Below are 9,889 nucleotides of genomic sequence, written 5' to 3'. Positions count from 1 at the left end.
ACGAAGTGTGTGCTTGCTTTAATCCTGTGTGTGCGGCTCGGTGTAGTGCGGGCCTGCTCGCAGCATGACTCCCATTGTGGCGTTTGCTCATTGTGTCTGTGGAATAAAGCTGCCTCTGTTGTCTAGCCAGCTTCCTGCTTCAAACAGCTCTGTGGAGCTCTCGCTCCTCCCATCCTCCCCTTTTCTCTCTCTTTCTCTCCCTGTCATTCATCCTCTCATCTCAATTGTTTACCTCTGTCCTTTTGGTCTATCTCGCTCCCTCTTCCTTGATTCTACAACTGCCCCTCCTTTCTTCCCCGTCTTGTGAAAACAAACCTGCTCTTTTGAGCCGAAGCTGTACGGTGAGAGGGAGGAGGAAGGACGGTAGGAAAGCTTTTTTTATTTTTGGAAGAGAGCTGTGGTTTAAGAAGTGAGGGGATGAAATGAAACCAGCAGCCAAAGAAAACCAAAGACCAAAGAGAGGGAAATGAACTGACACATATGGCACACAAGCATGACTCACTTTGCATGATTGCTTTTCAATGCTTGAGTCATTTTCTTAGCTGCCACTTGAGCTAATAGTCAAAGTCTAATGTTCATCTGGGGAATATCTGAGACAAAACCGACAGAGAGTGTGCAATGCACACCGATACAAACTGGGAAAGGGCGGCAAACTCCACAGGTGATACTTTTCTCTCGGCCCATGACTTTTTGTAAAAACTAAGTGGCACCGCAGTAAAGAAACGGGCTCCACTTCAGATTCCTGCTTAATAAATCATAGAGCGGAGAGGCTTGTTAAATTGAACTTTATATAACTTCTGTGTAAAGGTCAGTGCTCTCTTCGTCTGAGGTAATTTAAAGATTAGAGGAGTCAGTGTTTCCATCACACGCACTCACACACATTTGGGTTAGCATGCACAGGTATGGACACACACACGCGCAACACTCATATAAAGCATTAGGCCTTCGGAGAGACAGGAGCTGAGGTGAGACTTTGTTAATCATATCTTCACCCGTGCAAACTAAGCTTGGCGCCATTTGCAAATACCAAAGTCCAACTCTAACTTTCACAGCAGCTAATGATAGAATTTCCAGTCTTTTCTTTGAATCAACGCCTTGTGTGACAGAATAGAATATCATTAGGAGAATGTCCATGCTGAGAAGCTCCAGATGTTGTCAGTGTCTAGTGAGATGGTATGCTGAAAATGTACCCAGCAGTAATTATAGTTAACTTGACGGAAACATTGATTTCAAATTATCAGATTATGTTGTAGCATCCAGTGAGACCCTCACACTGCAAGAATATCTGTCAAGCTCACTTTCAACAGAATTCAGATGAACCCAGGCCTGGGTCGGGAAGCTCTTATTTTGGAATGACCTATAACCAAGATGAGCAATGAAGTAGGATGTAGGGCTGTAACACTGTAGATGCAGTTGTTTGCTGCTCCACTCCTCAATCGATCAAATCACCTTCAGATCTGTCTACTGATCCTGCAGACATCTCTGTCTGTCTGCCTTTATAACGCATATCTCCAGAAGCAGCGTCTTATCGGCTTCACACTTGGCATGGGTATTAAGGGTCCAGAGAAGTGCGGTGTTAAATTTGGCCCAATTTGAACATATTTGTATACAATTTGTATGAACAGGTGACGAGCACTTTGCAGTGAAGTGGTGGCGGGGCGAGTTGAACATGTCTTATTCTACGTTCATGGATAACCTAGCGGTCAGCAACTGGTGGCCTGCGGGCCAAAATCAAGATCATTGTGAAAAAGTAATTATTTGTATTGCACCATATCGGACTGACACGGACATTCAAGAGTGTTGTGGCTGCTGATCTCCGTTTTGTCAACAACATTCATAGAATCACCTCCTCCTTAGCAATTTGTCTTCAAAGTAAAAGCATTTTCTTTGTATATGCTGCAATGCTTTCTATAGAGCTGAATCACAGAGCTTTTATTTTAAAGGTTGGAAACTTTGTTCTGAAGATTGTCTTGATCGCTTATCAGACCTCTGAAATAGTGACATGCAATATATGAAAAAATAACACCAGTTAATTAAATCATTCAAAAATATTTTCCAATTTTCACCATAAACCGTTTAAAAGAAGCTCTGCACACAATGTCCAGCACACAAACAATAGAACCTGACAGTATATTATAGAACTGTTTGAGGAGGACTTACAAGGAATATTTCTGAAGTAGCTCTGGAACATTAACACAGTCCAAGAAAACAGCCTTTTCCACACAGGAAGGATCAGAGCGAGCCCTGCACTCGTCTGATTGAACGGGGGAGGGGGAGCAAACCCACATGTGAGAGCAAATAATTCACTGATTGGCCTGAAAGGTAGGCAAAGTAAACCGACAAATTAATATGAATTGAAATGGTGTTGTTTAACATACTCAGCTTCCTCTACCTCCCCAACCTCTTCCTTCACCTCATGGTGTTGCTGATTTAACTGCAACTCATGTTGATGTAGGGGGGGCTCTTTCAGCAGAATCCACATCAGTGCTTGAATCATTGAGATCTCCCTGAAACCTTTCCACCGAATAATGTAACCACAAAAGCATTCACTCAGGTCACTTTCTTGAAATGTCATTCTCCTGGATACGCTGGAGATTAAATCAGTTGATCACCAAAGTTTGTAAACTGACCTGACATGATAACTTCCTCACCCTGCTCTTAGAATCACGCTAATGTCTTTTGCTGCTGCAGCTTATTCCACTGTCCAAACCTGCTCCTTATATGGCATTTCATGTTGTGTGTGTGTTTATTTGTTGGGTTAGTGCTTTCAACAGGAACATCTGGTGCCAATCAACCAATGCAAGCACAACTTCAGTGCTCTGCCTGAAGTGAAGGAAAGGATAATGTAGTGTTAATGAAATTGGTAATGTACATACAGGGTGTTATTCACACCAAGCAGAAACAAGATGTCAGATATCACAAAATGTATCTTTCCAATGTGTTTCTAAGCTTTCAAAAATAAATACAGGAGTAAAACATATACTCGTAAATCAGACCTGAAAATTGAAAACATTCTCCGATCACATCAGAAGCTATCATTGCAAGTGCATGGCATAACCACTCTTGACATAATGTCATAATTGTATAAAACATGACATTACAGTAGTTCACAAATCACACATCAGAGGAAGCTGAAACTAATAAATAAGAAGCTGGTGAATTCTAAAAAGTCGTTGTCCTCCGTACTGAGCCCAGCACCGTGTATTAAATAACTTAATTGTTCAGTCAAACAACCTATACCATGCTACATGATCTGATGCCGTACTCGTGGTAGGGAGACAAATACAGAGAGGCAGCCACAGAGAGACATGTAACCATCAGGAGAGGAACTGGCAATCAAAGTGACAGCGAGATACAGTGAGAGAAGGAAAGAGAGATAGTGTAGGCTTACATGACTCACCATGCTTCACTCTTATTGGACGATGAAGTTCATTCTCCTCACTTTCATGGTGATGAAGTGTCCATTTCATTTTTAATGCCCAACTACATGTGTTGATGTCTTTTGTTTGTATATTGACAGACCTCCACTGCTCCCTCCCTGCCATTGACCCTCAATTACATGAGGATCAATGACAAATAAAAAAAATGTATCTACATAAAGTATTTTCCATATAGATTAAATGCATATTTTTGTTAAATATGTTTTCAAACTGCTTAAATTAAATATTTTAAAGTATTTTTGATCTCTTTGGGAAGTATCATTTAGAGCGTCTACCCTGCCTAACGCATTATTTTTTTGGTGGATGTGATTGTCTTGACCTTTATTAAAGGATTTTGCATTCTATTGGACAGGGGCTGATATCATTAGCAACACTGGAACAGGCAAACTTTTGTGGTTAATAAGTGACAACTTTCTTGTTTGTTGAGAGGTTAAGGCCCAATCCCATTTGACTCCTTGGACCTTAGCCCCCTCTCCTCATTTTGCGTGTTCACATGTAGGAGTAGGCTGTCCCAATACCTGTTTGGATGAAGGGGTAGGGCCAAGCGTTAGGGCTCTATAGCCCCTCGAAATGGAGATTTGTTAGACCCACACTTCAAACCAAGGGGTACCCAGAATGCCTTGGGATTACCAAAAAACTGGGATTGAGACCCACAAATGTAGTATTTTCTCCATTAATAAGGATTGAAAAATTTAAATATTGAGGGTAATATCTTTGTTTAATATAATTTTAATGTTTTATGGTAATTCTTTTCCACAACAACCCTGAAAAATATGACCGCAAGCGTAAGAATGCTTTGCCGATCTTTTTTTGCATGATAATCCCGTAATTTCACATAATTTCATGTTGCATCCCGAACGGAGTTCTCAAGTCTGGTCTCATGTACAGCTGACTTCTCCTGCATTGATTGTAACTACTAGTTGACTTGGCCATATTATTTTATACTGACGAATTGTTTTATACCTTGTATTACTGTATATATATATGCATATTTACTTATTCTTATTTATTCAATGTATTAACTCTTCTATGTATCAACTCTTTATTGTACCCTCGGCACCATTGAAAATGAGGGTCTTATCCCTCAATGTGTTTTCCGAGGTCTAAATAAAATATTCAATCAATCAATCCCCCCTCTGTGAAGATACACCATGCACTTCATTTAACTAGCATATAGCAGTAATATCGCTAAATTTAACTGCACCTCTAATAACAAAGCATCCTGGCAGGGTTGCATACAGACCACTGCTAGTAGCCTGAAACTTTGTGCTTTTGATTCATACGAGAAATAATGCCAAGCATCAAAGCTTTTCAATTTCAAATGTCATTGATTTACCTGCATTAGTATAGATGTTATTTGTATTTTATAGGTTTGTCACTTTACAAACTGCAAGCTCATTGTCTCGTCTGTTTACACATGATGATTACTGATGATGTTATGGCTTCTTGAAGGGCTGTCCCAATTGATAGGGGAAAATTTCAACCACTACCCCTTGTGACTCTGTTTCATGGGGCAAGATAACCCTCGAAAACAAGGGGCAGGGGTAGGGCCAAGGGGTGAAATGGGATTGGGCCTAAGAGTGTGACTGGTTTCACAGTTCAACAAACACAGATTATATTTACAACGTGTCCATTCACACACTGACAGGACAGTAAAAGCTCCTGTCTATGATTCTTAAATATTAATCGCTTTCTTTTGGGAAGGCTGCAGTATTGTGTTGACCATGCATCGGCTGACATTTAGCAGCACTTACAACATGGGTACAGTTTCCCTCAGTTGAGGAATTTCCATGAAACATGGGGAAGACTACTCAGGTGTCAGGGTTATAAAATGGCTGTTATTGCTGAGGACACTAGGATGTGCAGTGTCGACATAAGCAGATGAGAAATATGAAAATAAGGAACATAAACCTACAATCGTTCAGGACTGCAGCAACACATCCACCTTACAGAGGTCCTAGAAGGTTCAACACAAAGATGGCGCTTTGTCAAATCACACATCTACTAACAGCTATACAACCTGCACAGTAACATATTTAGCGTGATAGTATCTTTGAATGAGGGCTAAGATCGAAAAGTTGGAAACTGCTCATCACAGCAGTACAGCAGCTCTGTAGGATAACTTAAGTGACAGCATTATAGTTATTTCTTTAAAGCACCAAGGTTTCTCACTCTCCTGAATAGAGTGGGGTCAAGACTAGAAACATTTTCATTTGTAACATAAAACTGCTTGTGAATGCACCTTCGATGTGGCAGGTCAAATTAGAACTGCTGACATAGGCTGTATATTATGGGGAATATTTAAAATGGACGGTTAAGGCTATTATCACTTTCTTTTCTATATATATTTGTTTAGCCCGACGAGTTTGTTTGCAACATATATGTTTATCTGACCGATCATGCCACACCTCAATCTAAGGTATCAGCAGTGACTCTGGTGAGTACAATGTTATTGTGACTGCACCAATAACCAGAGTTGCAGGAATGAAATGAGATAAGTTGGAACAAACCATTGTTCCCTTTAAATGGTCCTACATGAGGGAGGAGCCAATAAACTGAGTCCCACTCTTTAAGCTCTCTGTAGGTGAGCCTGTGAACTAAGTCAGAGAGTACCTCAGGTTTTCTATCTTGCGAGCTAGTAAAGTTCATTCTTCTGGCATACCAGGTGTGAATGAGTCCCTTAGGGCTGCACGGCTTCTAGATGACTAGAAAGAAAAGCAAGCGAGTCGAGAAAGAGACAGAGAGTTTGAGCTCAGATGTCCGTCAGAGTAATAGTTTAAAAAAGCACCTCCCTCCTGCTCTCCCCCCTCCCGTCCCTCTTCCTCCTCTCAGAGAGGCCTGTCACATGCACTTTGCACTGATGGCTGACGGACCGGGCCAAGACACTCGTCTCAGGGCACTTCTCTATATATCGTTAATTTAATGCATGATGACGTGGCCAATTACAGTGGGCCTGCACGCTCAAATAGCATGTCAAAACCTGTGTGTCTATCTATTAGGTCCCGTCTCCGTGCACATTACAAGGCACCTTAAGCCCATCCCTGGCGCTGGAGGAAAGTGCTGACCTCATGGTAACAGGCCTCTGATCCTCTCTCCAGCCTTTTAAAGTCCATAAAAATCCTAACAAGACTTAAACTGGCACGACAGTGAGATCAGGGGATATATGGCTGTATATATGCAGGGATATGTATGCATATATTCAAAGAGCAGTGTTGCTGTCACACAGGAAGCTTTTTACCTGTTAGGGTTTGAAGACCACTAAGGGGGCATGGTCCGTGGTAATGGGAAGGGGTTGGTTGTTCCACTGCGATGATGGGCTGAGCTGGGTTGCCTGCCAGAAAACTTCTCCTTTGTCTTTATCTCTCTTCTTCCCTCTCTCTTCCATTGCCTCCCTCCCACCCCATGGGGTTTTCTTGCTGACAGGTGGGGCTGTGAAGTTTGACTTGGCTCAGCTCAGGCTTTGATACTGTCACTTCCGATTCACTCAAAGAGTTCAAGGCTATCAAGTATCACAAAATGACGATGCCCAGAATACTTGTCAAATTTAGTCAGAGACTAAGTGTCAGAGCGATTGAAGTAGCCTCATGTTGACTTTTCAGCTACCAATTAATCACGTAGAAAAACTGAGTAAAAAATGTTTTTTGCAATAAGAACTACACACAGATTCATAAACACAACAAACCACAATACAGGTCTGACCAAGACCGGTGGTGACATTTAGTCACCACCGGTTAGACCAACTGCAGGAAATTCAGAAAGCATTAAACAATAGAAGAAGAAAAAAAAGCAGAAGGATTGTGTATAGTCGTCACGTCATCTGAATGAGGAGGATGTTCATTTTGTGAAGCCGTTAATTCATTTTCTTCATTTAAATGGAAAGATTAGCTTTTTTCTTTGCACTTTATTTAAAATGTTCAGTAAATACAATGGCTGTATTAACAACATGCCAACGTCAAACTGTCAACAGATCAATCATTCGGTAGATGCAGCCCACGTAGGTAATGATGACAGGGTGTAAGTAGGGGAGCGCGGGGTAATGTGGGACATCGGGTCATGTATCTAGACAACGGTACACATTTGTGGTCATTTGACCATTATGTTTTCAAGCCCCTCCCATTCCCCCCTTGCCATGAAGGAGAAGTTGGTGCTGGTGCTGTGGAAAGTATGTTTTTTCACAAAAATGTGTTTTTTGCATGTAAAAGTACATTTTCTTGCTGTGAACTTAATCCACTTTTGTGTCAAAACAAATTGATTCAGGTAGAAAAACTTATATCATACATGTTGGTGAACTTCCAACATATAAAACCATGTGATGATGCTAGCTGAAGATTAGCCTGAATTGCTAAGAGATTTTTTTTCTAAAATGTTGGCTGTGGGGTAAAGTGGGACACTGTCTCACTTTACCCAACCATGAAGCACAAGTTAAGTTTAGTTTTCAGATTGATAATGCATTAAAAGGTGTGCATCTGCTATAAACAACTACTCTCATTCACCATTCCCTAAATATGTACGACAATGTCAACAGAGCTACAACTCCTCTCACTTACTTTTCCAAAGACATTTCACGCAGACGGCAAGAAAAGACAGTTGTGTGTGTTTGAAAGAGTTCATTTTGTGCATGACTCCACTGCAGTATGCAGTACTGTTATGTAAAAGATCCAGTTGGGTTTTGGCAACTGTGTTATACCTTGTTGTCTGCACGACACAGCTGACAGATACAGTGATAAGAAGACAAAGTGTGTGTTTGGACGGGTGTGTGTTGAGGGGAGTAGAGATTGTTGTGTGAACTTCAAATCACAATATCTGTGCATGCGCACGTCTTTACAAGCAAGCACATAAGAGCCAAAGACCATAAGTGCAGCGATTACTATTTCATGTGTGCTTCTGGAGGCGAGTGTGTGTCCTTTGAGGAAGCCAGACCACTGTGTGTGTGTGTGTGTGTGTATATGTGTGTGTGTTCCTATGTGTGTGAGCAACAGTGATGGGCACTGATCTCTGGAGTGACAGGGCTAATCTCCCCAGTTACTGTCCCGCTCTCCACATCCTGTCGTGCTCCAAGTGGCTCTCTGATCAGCTCGCATTAAAGCTAAACTCTTTGACTGATTTGGAGGAAAATCAAAATCAATTTGCACCAGGGCCCTCCATTCGGAGCTGTCCCCCCTGGGCCCTCGAGCTTGTCACATCCCCTCGGTGTGGGATTGACGTTTTGACATGCAAAGTTAGATTAAAAAAGAGACAGAGCGAGTGAGAGAGAGAGCGAGAGAATGAAGTTGAGGTTTCCTCCCACCCACTTCCATCAGTTCCCAAACCAGCCATGAGATCAAGGTAGCCTGGGACGTGTCACTGCTGAACAGGTTCAATCATGGGGTGTCAGTCAGAGCTGCATGGCTCTGAGCTTCCTGGTAGCTTGACGTCCTGTTATGTAAGCGTTAGCGTACGGTTGTTTTCAAGTAGGGTCCCGTGATACTGAGAGGAAGCCGGCGAAAGGACTCACGAACTGATGAACAAATTAAACCGGCGGTTGACAGACGGGGAAGCCAAAAGAAGGCTTGCGGACAAGCTGACTGACGGGATTGATTGAAAGCAGGGCCACAGAGGAGTGACGGTGCTGACAGACAGATGGAGTGTGACAAGCTTAAGCTGGTGTGTGAAGCTGAACACCATCAGATGGAAGAGGTGACGGCAATGCAACAACCGCAGTGGTTGAACACAGCAGGTCACCATGGCGGCTAAAAGTGTAGTGAAAGGGTGATTGACAGGGGGAGTTTGATCCGAGACGTTTACTCCTGTTTTAACATTTGCATATGTACTTGTGACAGGAGCAGCAGCGTGGAGCGAGTGTGGTGAGGAGGGACAGCACGTTGGATTAGAGTGACAAAACATGGGAATGTAGGATGAGGAAGAAAGAGGGATCAGGTCATGTGGAGGTGAATGGCCTTATCACACTCTCTTTCTCACACTCACACACACACATAGGATGTGGTCCATTTGCACTGACACGCGTAGTGATATCTCTGCTGGCATCGGCAAGGAGATGGGCTGTTTGTTGGCCTTGACAGTTTTGGGTGGGCTCAGTGCTTCACAGCGGCTCCTCCACTGTGAACTCTGCTGAACAGACGTCAATCTCCCACTGTCTTATGGGGATTTGAAACTTAAACAAAACAGAAGCCAAAGAGAGAAATAAAGGAGGATGTGTGGGGGGGTCTACTGAGCTCTTCCTGCTTTTCATAATAACCAAACCTAGGAGCAGATGATTAAGCTTTCCGCCACGAACAGATCTGCTTTTTACTGTATAATCTCCTGCTCTTGTAATGAACTGAGAAACGGTTTGTAAAACAAGCTGTTTGTGCGTAAACACATGGATCAACTTCACTTGATGTTCAGGCTTCATCGGTTCTTGATAATTCCAGGGTTTCAGGCCACCCCCACTTAATTAGCTTGATTATATT

At 42.4% G+C, this 9,889-nt stretch overlaps 1 long non-coding RNA gene across 1 annotated transcript in view; it reads left to right on the top strand.

The window, feature by feature from the left end:
* Positions 1-203: 203 nt before the first annotated feature.
* LOC128441900 (uncharacterized) overlaps positions 204-9,889 on the top strand; it is a 28,066-nt gene continuing 18,380 nt past the window's right edge. The window contains exon 1 of the long non-coding RNA XR_008338774.1: positions 204-363. This is a non-coding gene — a long non-coding RNA (uncharacterized LOC128441900). The remainder of the gene's footprint in view (positions 364-9,889) is intronic.

Source organism: Pleuronectes platessa, chromosome 1 (genome assembly GCF_947347685.1).
Source record: "Pleuronectes platessa chromosome 1, fPlePla1.1, whole genome shotgun sequence".
NCBI classification, from domain to species: Eukaryota; Metazoa; Chordata; class Actinopteri; order Pleuronectiformes; family Pleuronectidae; genus Pleuronectes; species Pleuronectes platessa.
The sequence above is the reverse complement of the archived record's forward strand: the minus strand, read 5'-3'. Positions and strand labels throughout refer to the sequence as shown.